At 35.6% G+C, this 16,211-nt stretch overlaps 1 long non-coding RNA gene across 1 annotated transcript; it reads left to right on the forward strand.

Annotated features, from left to right (window-relative positions):
* The first annotated feature begins 6,978 nt into the window (after positions 1 to 6,978).
* Positions 6,979 to 12,852, forward strand: LOC123869181. Its single transcript, XR_006796833.1, has 3 exons — positions 6,979 to 7,195; positions 9,739 to 9,853; positions 10,813 to 12,852. It is a non-coding gene; the product is annotated as an uncharacterized LOC123869181 (long non-coding RNA).
* The last annotated feature ends 3,359 nt before the right edge of the window (positions 12,853 to 16,211 follow it).

The raw sequence follows: 16,211 nt of genomic DNA on the forward strand, positions 1-16,211 counted from the left end.
TTTCACGTGTTTAGAAATTCTGTAAATCCTTAAAAATAAAAATTGGAAAAAATTGGATATTTTATTAAACTAGAGGGAATAAGGATACGTTCCCGAGAGATGTATCCTTCAACTTTCAAGTTTAATTATACGGAGTAGCAGAAATTCTATTTCAATTTCCCTTAAAACTTTTACCAAGAGATATATAAAGTATTGAGTTATATAAACTATAGAGTAACAATCCTCGAACATTGGGCGCTCAAAAAAACACCCTCTTCGAAGCATTTATAATATTAGCTATTTTGTACATAATACTCGATGAAACTAATGATAAAATACAAACACACACCCACACACTGTGCACCCTACTTTTTTATTTCCCTATTTATTTTTAGATAACTGAGGGAGAGGGCTGGCTATCCTTAACACAGATGTAAAAAATCTAGCTAGGATAGCCAGTCCTTGATCTTGCAACACTCAAAAACAAAGTTATGTTACTAATTACTAAATATCTTACTTTGTCATCAAAAATTTGTTAAGTACCAAATTGTATAATAATCTAGTCTTAGTACATTGTTCAACAGTGTTTAAATTTGTGTGTTGATGTGTTTATGTTTTGCTCAATAAAATTTATTATTATTATTATTACTGTGATAAGACACAATCTTTCAATAATCTAACTAATCGAATCACAACGCCTTCTGGCCACTCTTATTCAGTGGACCGGCACCTTAAAATGCTTTATATAATAAAGATATTTTAACTGAGTATGTAAATACAGGTCTGACTCTAATTTACTGATTAATTAACAAAAAGTAAAATTGTGTATTTGGAGTATTTAGGTCAATGAAGATTGGTTTACTTATACCTATACCAATCATTTTGAGTCCATTTTTAACCCCCGACCCAAAAAGAGGAGTGTTATAAGTTTGACGTGTGTATCTGTGTATCTGTCTGTGGCATCGTAGCTCCTAAACTAATGAACCGATTTTAATTCATTTTTTTTGTTTAGAAGGTGGCTTGATTGAGAGTGTTCTTAGCTATAATCCAAGAAAATCGGTTCAGCCGTTTGAAAGTTATCAGCTCTTTTCTAGTTATTGTAACCTTCACTTGTTGGGGGAGTAGTAAATTTTTAATTTACACGTGTGATTGCTGCTCTTGCAATACGATAACTCTCTGAATAAAAGTAGGTATTTGCTGAAAATTTTCCAACGGGATTGCAATCAAGAACAGTTCGATGGTGCAAGTTCAAGTTTCCGTCTGCGAATTGAACTTGTGACCGTCGGAGTTCCCCCGCCACCCCACTCCAATACTGTGATGAAATTTTGAAACTTTTGCAACAAGATTGATTTCGAAATACTTATTCGGGATTTCAATAGATTTTTGATATCGTGATTTAGACTTTGGTCCTATACGACTCTTTTTAGGGTTCCGTACCTCAAAAGGAAAAACGGAACTCTTATAGGATTACTTTGTTCTCTGTCTATCTGTCTGTCTGTCTGTCCATCCGTCCGTCCGTCCTTGCGTCCGCCCGCCCAGGTCCGTCCTATACCAAGTGGGGTATCATACCCCACTTGGTATTTTACCTGTACATTCTAAAACAGATTTTTATTTATTTTTATGTATAATAGTTTTTGATTTATCGTGCAAAATGTTGGAAAAAATACCCGAGCACAGAACCCTCAGCGCACGAGTCTGACTCGCACTTGGCCGGTTTTTTTAAATTAATGCAATGATTAAGATTGGAGCTTTATCATTAGATAGGTACACCAATATTGGAGCTACCCGTTGACACCGTCTGGTATTAAACGTTTTGGTGTAAATATAAAGGCTTGGTCAGACACAACGAGAGATCGCAGCGTCAACGTGGCTCCTAGAATTTATGCCTATATACCTGTCTATTAGAGTATCTTTTTATCAGTAATATTATGGCGTAAAAGGCAAAGACCTCGCATTTGTAAGATCATCTATCGTATCTTGAGCTGTAGAATAAAAGCAATAATACCCTAGCACTTACGTACATCCAAATACGCATATGTAGACAAATTCTCATCACTGGTCACCCAACGGTCTATTACCTGAACAACTGTATTGCAATAAGGAACAGAAAAAAAAATCATTAGAAATAGGTATAGAGATTTTATACAGATACCCTTGAGCTAGATAGCTTCTAACCCCTGTGCTAGGAAAACTAAGGCATCTCTATTTCAAAGGGTAGTTACCAAAGATACCATAATTTATCGCACGCGTAGGAAAGTGACGCAACCAACGTGACCTGTTGTACACAGTTTCTTATAAATATATTAGTAGTAGTATAAGTATATTAGTAGTTAGGTGCACTTTCAAGTCTGACTGGTGCGGCTCCACTGATGGGCATAGACCGTCGACTCGAAAGTCCACCTCAAGAGTTGCCGCTGCCGTCCCTCTTTGTGTCTGTCCATACCTTTAGATAGCGCAACGTCTTTCCAGTGCAATGCACAGGTGCATCTGACTTAACACAATTGAGTTCGTTGTTCCACCCGTACTATTGTTCGGCAGTAGGGTGACCATAGTTTTAAACATGCCATGTACAATGCACATCTTGGTATAAGAATCCTATTTTCTAATGTCACTATCTATACTGTGAATGCAAAAGTGTGTCTGTTTGTTGGTTCGCATCGCAACAGAGCAAGGGATCGACGTGATTTTTCCATTGAAGGGGTTGAGGACCTGAGGAATGACAGCAATTTTTTATACTGGAAAATCAAAACGTCTCCACGGGATGGTTAAAAACCTAAATCCTTGCGGACGAAGTCGCGGGCATTATCTAGTTGCGTTATAAATAGATGGGGCCTCATATCTGCTATTTATTTAAATTTCGTGTAGTGATTACTCTGTATCTACCTGAAACTTGGAAGGTACTATTATATTTGAAGCTTGTATATAGCTTGGATGGTTAATACGTCAGCCTTCCGTTCCAGAGGCCGGGGTTCGATCCCGGGCACGCACTGTTAACTTTTTGGGAGTTATGTGCGTTTTAAGCAATTAAAAATAGCACTTGCTTTAACGGTGAAAAAATGAAAATGAAAAAAATGAAAAATGTTTTATTAACAAAATATAGTCTTGTACAATAATTTCCCTTTGTCTGGTGGTACCCACACTAGGTAATCCACTGGGTGAATGAAAACATCGCAAGAGAACATTCTTCATTCCTGAGAGTTCTCTACAATGTTCTCAAAGGTGTGTGAAGTCTGTTGACCGCTGCCATCCAATCTCAGCTGTAGTTGGCTGGCAATAGGTTGATCATGTTGATGATGATTACGTTTGAGGATCTATCCGCGAATTGAAACATTGACTGTAATCCTACTTTACGCCTAAGCTTACGGCACCGATCGCAATCACACTTGATTTATAGACTTGGGAAGGCGACCGATGCACTCGATACCCGTTTAAAATTGCTCCGAAGACTTTCAATTTGTAACCAACTCGAAGACCAGGTCAGGTCGTAAAGAAACTTTTCTCACTCGTTTTATTAGAAGGGAAAAGAAAAATGGAAGCGATCTCCAGTTTCAATCCGTATTTTTCTAAAGCTATGAGCTAGTAATTGAGTTTTTAGGGTTCCGTACCCGAAGAGGGCCAACGGGACCCTATTACTAAGCCTCCGCTATCCGTCCGTCCGTCTGTCTGTTAGCGGATTGTATCTTGTTAACCGTAATAGGTTTTTACAGAATGTGTAGATACTATTTCTATTGACGATATAACCAAAATAAAAATGTCCGTCATGAAAACTAAAATAAATTAAAATGTTATTACTTTTACGATGGTACGGGATCCTTTGAGTGCGAGTCCGACTCGCACTTGACCGATTTTTGTTTCTAGTTATTAATATCTACTACCGTCTTAGTGGATTTCTAGACATTGACGTAAATAAATTCATCGTGGTGACTGGTCCTGTTCAAAACCTACGGTCATACAAGATCAGAAGCTATCTAACTCGTGCCTAGTTTAATTTACTGCAGTGTAGGGAATATAATTGGAGATAACTTGAAACCAACGAATTTAGTCATTTAATGCAGATAGATACAGTCAGAGTAAATAAATGGGTCTACGTATACATCGATGGTAATAGGTAAGTATTATTTCAGCTGTTACATTAATCATATTGCATAGGTATCTTTTACGTATCACACTAATATTATAAAGGCGAAAGTTTGTATGTGTGTGTGTGTGTGTGTATGTTTGTTACTCCTTCACATAAAAACTACGGGACGGATTTGGCTGAAATTTGGAATGGAGATAGATAATATCCTGGATTAGCACATAGGCTACTTTTTATCCCGGAAAATCAAAGAGTTCCCACGGGATTTCGACAAACCTAAATCCACGCGGGCGAAGTCGCGGGCATCGGCTAGTTAAAAATAATACGTTTTAGGTAAGTAACTACTTTTAATTCATGCTACAATAATAAAAGTCAGTGTGGATGGGAGAGCCAAATGTGGCCAGTTTCTATTTTAAATAATAATCTCTCTTTTTACATGTAAAAAAGATTACAGTCAAGGGCTAACTTGAAAAAATCTGTCAAGTGCGAGTCAAACTCGCACAGGAAGGGTTCCGTACCATCTTACAAGAAATAACTCCTTTTAATTATTTTTTTTAACTTTCATAGTGGCCATTTCAAAAAAATTATTAAGTACTAGCCGATGCCCGCGACTTCGCCTCTCGAACTCCGAACTCTTTGATTTTCCGGGATAAAAAGTAGCCTATGTGCTAATCCAGGATATTATCTATCTTCATTCCAAACAGCCAAATCCGTCCAGTAGTTTTTGCGTGAAGGAGTAACAAACATACACACACACACACATACAAACTTTCGCCTTTATAATATTAGTGTGATTTGTAGTTATAGTGGCAATAGAAATAAACAGCCTTCCCGTTGGCACCCTCCGTGTGCGGAACCCTACAAAACGGTACCATACCTACGTTTTTAAACAGAGAACTTTATTGCTTGACTTTATCACAGTAAAAGTCATGTTTCTGTTTGTTCCTACGTCTAATTAAACGTGAAAGGATTTTATATATAGGTATTTTCAAATCGCCGCTCAGACAGGAAGCCAGATCGAAATCGGAGCGGTCGAGAGGAAATTGCTCATTCTCACGCGATCCTCCGGGGAGCGCGCTCTAATGGAAAAAGTTAAAAAAAAATACAAAAAACTTTTTTTATTACAATGTCGACGGTTTCATCGCGGATGCAGTGCACCTATTTTGTGCCAGAGACAGGGAGTTAGGCTTAATAACTTTTTAGAGATCCTTAGAAAAGTGTTTTACAGTAAAACCATGTTTTCCCTGTACGTGTACCTTCAATCTAGGTTAGTGCATTCCAACTTGAAACGTAGACCTCATCATTGTTTTTCATCAAGTATCATTCTGGAAATGGTGTGGACTAAAATCAGAGAAATTAACGATTCAAACCACATTAGGTATTTATACTGCGACATACAAACTAGATGACTATAACTGGCTATAAGAACTAGCTCGCAACTTATTCTGCGTGGATTAAAGTTATGAAATCTCTCGCGGAAAGGTACTCTTTAATTTTCGGATTAAAAAGTACTTAGCCTATGTCACTTACCAGGTCATTAATTTATAGCCATGCCCAAAATCACGTCGATCTTTTGCTCTGTCGCTGCGTGATTGAAGGATAAACCAAGAAACAAACACACTTTCGCATTTATATGATATCTGTAATATTATAAATGCAAAAGTATGACTGTTTCTTGGTTGGTACGATTGTACCCACGCTATCTTTAATTTGAAAATATATATAAATAATAATTAAGTTAGAGGCTACGGAACTCTTAACTTGACATCCCCACTCTCACTCCAACGACTATTAGTTTAACCCGTAATTACTTTCCATGTTTACACTTCACCCACTATTTCTCATTTAAAACTCCAGAGCAATTGTGCACCATTTGTATATTTCGAGATATATCTATTATTATTTTTACGACGTTGTAAATCTTTTCCATCTAATAAAACTACCAAGGTTAAAATATTAACGCCGTTTATATTATTTTCATGAATTCGGACACTATTTTCAGCTGTAAGCTAATTAAAATCACGTCATATTGTGCGTGTGTACCTATTCGTATAGCTTTTCTGATTATTATTTTCGTAAATAGAAGCCAAGCTATATACCTAATAACTTAAGTAATTATATCGCACTGTTTCATGTCCTATGTATCAAAGTATGGAAAGACCTGCAAGCCTTCGCGAAAGTCTACTGACGCAAAAGTCGCACACAGTTTCAGTTAATTTGAGAAAATGATCTTGTTGGTGCGATATTATCATCATCATCCTTATCAAACGATACACGTTCACCGCTGGACATAGGCCTATCGTAAGAACTTCAACACGCCACGGTCTTGCGCCGTCGTCGCCTATGTGGCCTGCCCATTGCAACTTTATCTTATACCGTAATAAATCAAAAAAAAAGAAGATTAATTAGAAACAAATTTATTTTCTGTGCATTTTTAGGGTTCTGTACCTCAGAAGGAAAAACGGACCCTTATAGGATCACATTGTTGTCTGTCTGTCTGTCTGTCCGTCCGCGACACATGACAAGTGGACAAACAGACGGAAAGACAGAAGGACAAGATATACGGATAGACAAACGGACAGGAAGAAGGACAGATGGACAGACAGACAATGATATGCTGGAGAAACAATATAGGTTTATTGTTTCAGATACCTACTATGGAACCCTAAAGGGTCCAAACCAAATTGAGAACTTCCTTTTTGGAAAAATATAAACTAAGTACATCGTATAGGTCTATGTCTACATCTGGTCATTTCTATTTACATCCACCAGTATCAAAAAAATAAAGCTACGATAACAAAGTATATCTACCTACTATGAGTATACGTCCATGCCTGCTATCTAAAAAATCAATGTTATCTAATCATATAGGTTCATTTTTAGTTCACTTGTAGGTAGGTAGGTACACTACCTACATTGCAATTTGGTGATATCACAGCGATATTATACACAAGGAAGGTAATGCTTAGAAAACATTACAGTATCGATTGTCGTGCGATAATTTTCGGGGTGGACCTACGGATATTCTTATCACAGTTTTCCTGAACACAATATCCATTTTAAATACGCGCCAAACACTTTAGTCACTCGTGAATAGTAAACGTGTTTGCACGTCACAAAGAAATACTTCACAATGTGGTAAGTTGAACTAATTTAATTTATTACGTCTGTTAAAATACGTGTTTATGAACATTGTAATAATTTCAAACTCACGAAATGCTTTAGCAACTGTAGAGAATTCACAACATTATCAGATTCCAATACTTAAGAAAAATCTTTACTCCACACGAGATAGTTCTTGCATCTCTTTCGTACGTATTGCAATACCTGGTTTTACCGTTACCTTAGTACGTGACCTTAGAATAAAAGGTTGGTTTCACATTGAAACAGCGCAAGCGTCTGCTTCGACGTTTTCTTAGGAGGCTACGAGGTGCCAACTTCCAACCTAATGAAATTAAACCTTCAACTTATAAGCAATCCCTTACTATATTGCAAATTAAATTATTTTAATAATATGCCTCTTAAAACTAACATAACTACCTTCCAAGAAGCTGGCTGTTACAATTTAGGATTGAAAAAAATATTTCTATTAGATTTTGTTAACGTACTAATCTAATCTAATAAGTGATTAATTTTAAATTATTGTGTGATTAACAAAGTGAACCACACCAAATAACAAATTGGCATGGTTATTATTTTACACAAATGATTAACTTATTTGCATACTATATAGGTAAACTTAGCTACTAATTATTGTATGTATTTTCCCTTAAACCCCTTAAACATTATATTAATCGTACACAGAAAGTAAGTACCTACTTATAAAGATTATGAATGTTATCTACTCGTATCAAAAGAATCAGAGTAGGTACCTTCATGGTACCTACTTCGATAATATCAATAATTCCATACTTTATATACTTCCACTGAAAATATATAAGTACAATTAAGTACAAGAATAGTTTTAACATCCAACAAATAAATACTTAACTGTAAGATAGCCTACCTTCCTATATTAATCTTTGATTTACTAGGTCAGTGTTTTAGTAAATAGGTAGGCAAGTACCTACTTCAAAGTAAGGTCAAAAATTGAAATTATAAAATACCTGATTTAATTCCAATATGTGATTAATTCCGAATAAGTATTATACATACCTACCGACATCATTTAGTGAATAAATACCCGAACTAAGTAGGGCAGACCGATTACAATAATATTACTATGACTAACACGAAGGTAAAAAAATCGTTATTTTTTGTACCATTAAGGCTACATTAAAGTGTGTAACTGACCAGTGTGTCAGCTAAGTACCTACTCGTATTTGAAGTTATTTCAAATCGCAATATTATGATACTAGAGGATGCCCGCGGGAACTCTTTGATTTTCCGGGATAAAAAGTAGCCTATGTCCTTCCCCGGGATGTATCCCATGTCTGTACCAAATTTCATTCAAATTGGTTCAGCGGTTGGACCGTGAAAACGTAGCAGACAGATAGACAGACACACTTTCGCATTCATAGTATTAGTATGGATTAAACTTTTTTAAATATATTTATTATACCACTCCCTACGTAAACACCCTGTATGAAATCGGTTTCTAATTTATTCTAGTAGCATGATTGATATGTTCACGTATTTTATTGATTTTACTTGAACGTGTAATTTTCAAAGATATCAGGCCAATACGTCAGCGGTGATTAGATAAATAAAAGATAAACTCAAAGTAAATTCTAAGCCCCATGGATATTAATAATATTATTAAGGTTTTAAAAATTCCGTAGAAACTTTTTGAATTTCTGGGATAAGTAAATAATATTATTTTGTCCCCGGCTTCAGATGCAAGCCACTATAACCCATGTTATAAAATATGCGATAGTTTTTGTTTATTAGTTTGTGCTGCAATCGAGTCGCAATGTAGCAATGCATTGGATCGACGTGATTTTGTTACTTAGATATAATCTCATTATCACACTTCACACTATCACACTAATATTATAAAGGCGAAAGTTTGTGTATATGTGTGTGTGTATGTTTGTTACTCCTTCACGCAAAAACTACTGAACGGATTTGGCTGAAATTTGAAATGGAAATAGATAATATCCTGGATTAGCACATGGGCTACTTTTTATCTCGGAGAATCAAAGAGTTCTCACGGGATTTCAAAAAACCTAAATCCATGCGGGTGAAGTCGCGGGCATCATTAGTTATTCAATATCTAGAATGTGACCTAGGCTGCGACTACTTCGATCTAGCAAAATCAAGGATTTTTCCCGGGATTTCCAAAAAACTAAATCCACGGCAATGAAGTTTGGGTATCAGCTAGTTTATAAAAATATGAAATACAGTAAAAATTAAATATGAATTAGACATGTTGCAATGATGCCTTTCCATTGTGATTTTTAACCCCCGACCCAAAAAGAGGGGTGTTATAAGTTTGACGTGTGTATCTGTGTATCTGTCTGTGGCATCGTAGCTCCTTAACGAATGAACCGATTTTAATTTAGTTTTTTTGTTTGAAAGGTGGCTTGATCGGGAGTGTTCAAAGCTATAATCGAAGAAAATCGGTTCAGCCGTTTGAAAGTTATCAGCTCTTTTCTAATTTTCTTATAAATTTTGTGTCGGGGTTTTTTTTAATTTTGAATTATTATTCTGTTATTAAAATGATACTTTTATTTTTTCAGCTTAACTTGTGTATGCAATTTGCTGTGCAAAATCATCAGTTTCGCCATATCCCTGCTGTTCATAGTAGGATTAGTCCTCCTAATATTGTGGTTGACAGGAATCCTCTTCACTAAGGTAACTTAAATCGTTATTCATCATCATCAACAACTAATCGCCGGGTCACTACTGAGCACGGGTCTCCTCTAAGCATGAGAAGGCTAAAACTTGCAGTTTTTCGCAGTATCGTGGACGGGACGAGTGGAAACACTCGCATGGTGATGTCTAGCTAGTCCCCGCTTCTACTTATACTACTTGAAAAGCAATGATAGCTTAGGGATTAAGACATCAGCTTCCTATTCGCAGCGGTCGGAGGTTCGATCCCGGGCATACACCATTGAGTTTTCGGAATTGGGTTATAAGCAATTAAAAATCACTTGCTTGAGAACAAAGAAATAGTGAAGAAAACGTTAGGAGTATGCCTAAGAGTTATCTATAATGTTGTCAAAGGCGTGTGAAGTCTTCCAATCCGCACTTGGCCAGTGTGGTATGACCACATCTTTCTCATTCTGAATAGACCCGTGCTCAGTACTCAGTGGTGAACCGGCGATGGGTTGATGATCATCCAAACTAATATTATAAATGCGAAAGTGTGTAGTACAGCTTACATTCCGGGGAAGGACATAAGCTACTTGTTATCCCGGAAAATCAAAGAATTCCCACGGGATTCTTAAAGGCCCATCCGTTTAACCGATTTATATCGACCCAGCGGTAGCTTGCATCCTGGATATTGACATAGGTAACTTTTTATGCTGGAAAATCAGAGTTCCCACGGGATTAAATAAAAAAATCCACGCAGACGAAGTCGCGGGCTTCATCTAATGACTTATACGACGAAGATATTCCGCTACATTTGTCCTCATACGTATTACCCGTTTATGTTGCGTAAATATCCCTCCACAGTCCATTATAACCCACTACTGTATGTAAAAGTATATTTAGCTATAAGTATACTTAGTAGTTAGTACCTACAATCTTCCTTGGTACTACCTACTTCTTTATATAGGTACTTAAATAAGTTATTGGTACTGTTTCAGGATGCTGCTCCAACTCATGCTAACTACGAGTCTCTACGCAGCATGGTCACTGGTGGAGGAGGAGGTCACTGACAGGAAAACGCAACGGAAAATATTATAAAGTATACGGTATACGCGCACACGCCAACATAGAACCTGGGCCGTTATTAGTCCTGTCTTAGCATGGCTCATTTCGACAACGTTGATACAATTTGAATATCGAAACTCTATAACGTCAAAGTAAAATGGCTGTTTTTTTTTTTTTAAATTAGTGTTCGCACATAAGCTACAACCAGCCCACGGGTCCCGAGCGGAAACATTGTAAGAAGAAATCTAAAGGTTTCATAAACAGTTTTGAAACTTTTTGATCTGCTTCTCTGACTTTAATAGAGTAACGTCTAACGTTAACTAGAAAAATTACACAAAAGAGCGGGTTTAATGTTATTTTAAACGCTAGAATGAAAAACACTTAGGTTATGATGAGCTTAATAGATTTAATAATAGTTAATTTATAAGTGCGTATGTGCGTATGATGTGTGAACGTCAAAATGGATTTCCAATTTTTATTTTGTTAAAAAGATACAATAGTCAAATTACAACCCAGGTTGTGTCTTTTTCAATTAAATGATGATCGCATACCGGCAATCGCCTCTTGCGGTACGCAAGACCTGTAAGAATTGTCTTGTACCACCATAGCAACGTGAAATGTGTGAGTACATATAGTACATATTTCAGTATTAAAAATGGTAATGGTGTCAGCATACGGAGTCAGATGTATTGAGCAAATTATCAAATGGCACCTCAATGCTCTCTCTAATAGCTAGTCTTTTGCACGCTTAGCACGCTCTATGTGACCGAGTCGTGCTAAGCACGATACTTATACTTTTCAAAAATGCTTTTTGCATTTTTCGTGGTTCTTGTATCTTTTGCAATATCATGAGGTATGCGATTATATAATTTATCCAGACATAATATTGTGTATGAAGTTGAAAGTACGATGGGTATAATATTATGGCATTATCAATATCGTGTAACCTATTTATTGCCACATATAATTTGACTACCTTCAAGGAACTTCTTGTAGAAACACGGGGTCCTACCTCGACAGTGCTTTTACTACGCAAAAACTTGTCGTCAAGCCAAATCCTATCTTTAATTATTATTATTATTATGAGAGTTGCGTGCGGATCGTCATATTGTAATGTGTAATTAGCATGATGTTGTACTTTAAGTCTGTGATTGTAATGATGTAAACATATAATATTAGCAATATTACTATTTTTAAGTAGAGAAAACGTACAGTACGATACGACACAACAAGTAATATCGATGTTTCATTGCATAAACTGATAATATGCGTTCTAAAGTAGGTAACTAACAATAATTAATTTAGGATCGGAATGCGTAACGATTAAATGACCACGGTCGCCTCCTCGATGCTTTGCCGTGTACATCAGCTGTCGAGTGCTCGAATTCGGTCATTTAACCGCCCGGTGCGTTTCGGCCCTAATAAATTTTTCATTTTAGCGTCTAACGATGTAACTTCAGTTGTGTCGACGTACATTGTACGTAGATTTAAATTTACTGTAGACTACTATGTATTTACATATCTTTAGTCCAAATAAAGTATTAGATATGTTAGAAACATTATTCACGTTTTTTCTCGGTATAAGTGCTCCTGCTGTAACAATGAAAGATGAAAAAGATGATAAATATTTATTTAACAATAGGTATATCATGGTTTGGTGCCATGACGATACTATGTAACTTGTCGGGCATCTAATATGTAATCATAACCCAAAACTATTAGCGTACCTAATTGGGCATACTCCGATAAAAAAGATGAGTAACAGCCATGTTTCTTAACACAATAGTTAATTAATTTTTCTATTACGAGTAGGTACCACTTACAATAAATTATGTGAGTTGCTATTATCTCTACTCTATTCAAATTAAATACTTATTTTTGCATAAATTTATAGTAGGTACCTTATTAAACAGTATTAGTTATATTTTGTGAATGTATTGTAAATATTTTTAATAAATTAAGTTATTTTTCATTTTATTAAGTACTTATTTGTGTTATGCCTACCTACATTGAATTCCATCCTTTACCTAAAGTCTACCGTAAATAGTAGGTCCATAGACATCATAGACAGTAGAATCGGAGTCTCGTCTCGTGGATGTTTATGCACCATACTAGTAGGCAGCAGTGGCGTGCACAGAGTTTAAAGCCAGGATAAGCTTAAGGTATAAACTTATTTTTTGGCATCCCTCTCGCAGGAGACGCAGCGGGCGCCGAAGGGCAAAAGATGACCTCCGGCCTCCATGAGTTGCCAACCTGCGGTTGACGGGCGTAAGGGGCGTTCGTCAGCCGATACATAACCAGGTCAGGAGGTAGCGCGCCGTCAATGACTTTCTACCCCTGACGGAAGGGTATGCGTTAGGCATTTCCTGTGTATAAAAAAAAAAGGTCATAAGGGAAAATAAGTGATAATTTATTACAACTAGGTTAGGCAGTACTTTTTGTGAGCTGCACCTAATTATAAGAGTAAGAATACAAAAATTCAAAAAAATATCTGAATGCTGATTTCTTGTTCGCTTTCCTAATTTTCTAGCCCCTAAGATAAACAGACGGCTTTGTCTGTCTGTAGCATCATAATTCATAGCGCTCAAACTGACCGATTTCAATGCGGGTTTTTAGACAACCTGTTCAATCGAGATGATTCATAGCTTTGTTTGATGAAAATCTGTTAGTCCAACGTTTCGTAGGTACTTACTTGCTTGTTTATTTACTTTCCTATTTATTAGTAAGTAGGTACCTATCTACTTATTTTGTTACTAACCCCGGACCCAAAACGAGGGGTGTTATAAGTTTGACGTGTGTACCTATCTGTGTGTGGCATCGTAGCTCCTAAACTAATTTTAGTTTTTTTTTGTTTGAAAGGTGGATTGTGTTCTTAGCTATAATCCAAGAAAATCGGTTCAGCTGTTTGAAAGTTATCAGCTCTTTTCTAGTTACCGTAACCTTCACTTGTCGGGGGTGTTATAAGTACATTTTTAATTTACACTTGTTATCAACTGTTATTAACGAAAAGAAATTCAAATACGAGACAGCCAATAATTTTGAATACTTAAGTATAATATACAATGATTCACTTAATCTATATTTTTTACTTAGCCTAATTGATTTTACTATGTAATTAAATAAAGTACCACTTTAATCAAATCCCCCTGAGTTGTCAGATATATAGATACTATAGAGCAGCTATGTGTCCCGCAAAATGGCCGCAACGTGTTCTGTCATTCTGTGACTGGTATACAAGCTGTCTAGTGATACTTTTTGTTAAAGTTGCTGGGCCTGCCTTTATATCTGTTATGTAACTATAAGACCTATGTATGATTGTAATTATGTATACCCATGTCTTGAAGCAATTGATCGTTCATGCAACTGCTTGTTATTTATTTATCGGTAGAGTTACCTTACTGGGACGTCAATTGTCATACGCTCCGCAGCATAAAACCACACGCGTACCTACCTTTAAAATTCCATAACTTTTTCATTTGTTAATATTTATTTTAATGATTTCTTTATTTTAATCATTCTAAGTTCATATTTTTGTTTTATTTTTCTTAAGTTTTAATTATATCATTATTAAAAAAATATAAACTTCTCCATTCAACTGCAACCGATCACCTGAAGCAGTCATGAGTCATGAGGCGTGACTGATTGCTTCAAGCTGTTCACTGTCAAAACTATAAAAAAATATTAAGATGGATCTAATCTTAAATAATAAAAATTAATAAATTTTAATAGGTACTAGTAGATATAAATGAATACTTTACCTACTTCTTGCAAATGAGTAATAGTGCTACCCAAAATTTTAACTAACTGTAGGTAGGTAGGTAGAGCCAATTTTTGTATGACGAATGTTTGCTGCTCCTTGGTCTCTCAACTCAATGTTATTATGAATAATCCTTTTATTGCCCAAACTACAATTGTAAAATTTTAGCCTAGGTCATAACTCATAAGTCAATTCAAAATAATTTCTGTGAATGTTTCAAAATTCAAGCTTTAACTGTTTTTTTTTCTGGGTTGTATTTCTAGAAAATAATGTTATACAGCAGTGATTTCGCTATTCAATCTTTTAAAGTAGAACCATCGCCTGTTAACAGGAATTCATTTAGTGTTATCTTACAAAACAATAATAATAAACAGGAGAGGAAAACCTATTCAGTAGCACAAGCTTACAAACCCCTTTTATACGTTTCATCAGTTTTTGCCATGAACACGTTTATATTTTCTAAAAATAAAATACATAAACACAAAGTACTGAACAAATTGTATTGTTTTTTTGTAATAGTAATTTATACAACTTCGATCGCGATTCAAAGATCGATGACTTGGCACCAAATAGAGGCTGACTTGCCCTTGACTATTTTTAACCCCCGACCCAAAAAGAGGGGTGTTATAAGTTTGACGTGTGTATCTGTGTATCTGTGTGTCTGTGTATCTGTGTATCTGTCTGTGGCACCGTAGCGCCTAAACGAATGAACCGATTTTAATTTAGTTTTTTTTGTTTGAAAGATGGCTTGATCGAGAGTGTTCTTAGCTATAATCTAAAAAAATTGGTTCAGCCATTTAAGAGTTATCAGCTCTTTTCTAGTTTTCTTGTAGAAAAGAAGGTTAGATAACCGTTAGGTTCATAATATTATGTCAATAGACAAATGTCAAGCTGTCAAGATGGACGTTGCCTAAATACATAATTATTTATTTGAAAATGTTGTTTTGGAAAACTCAGATACTTTGGATCGTCGGGGGTGTTATAAATTTTTAATTTACACTTGTATCTAAAGCCTTCAGTGTGTCAATGAGTTTCGAAATCATCTTTGATATTGGCATCATATCTTTTGGTAACAGTTCTAAGTATGTAACTTTGCTGGAAATTCTCGAGGATACCGACGAGCATTTTGGAAGATCAAAGCACTTATTCGTCAAACGACGTATGCTTGCTACTGTACTAAGCATTATACCCGTAGTCCTTGTATGCGCAGCTATTATCTTCGAAAATATTCCCCTAGAAATTAATATTTTCTTAAATATTATGATTGTATGCGTTTCCTTAATGTTCGTACTGCTACAAGGGGCCATCGCCGTATATTTCATGGTCATAATTTATGGACAAATCATATTCCTAAATTATGTAGTTCTGTTGAAAAAAGCCGATATAACGTCTACATCGAAACAACATATTTTTAAAGGCGGTATCATTAAGAAATCCCTATTAAAAGTAAGTAACTAGTCAATCTAGAGAACAGACAGATAGACAAAAATTTTAAAATACTGATTAGAGCTAACATAATATTATATTATATTTGTCATGATGATAATAATATATCATATTATATAATATTTTTGT

The sequence above is a fragment of the Maniola jurtina genome, chromosome 10, assembly GCF_905333055.1.
Source record: "Maniola jurtina chromosome 10, ilManJurt1.1, whole genome shotgun sequence".
NCBI lineage: Eukaryota > Metazoa > Arthropoda > Insecta > Lepidoptera > Nymphalidae > Maniola > Maniola jurtina.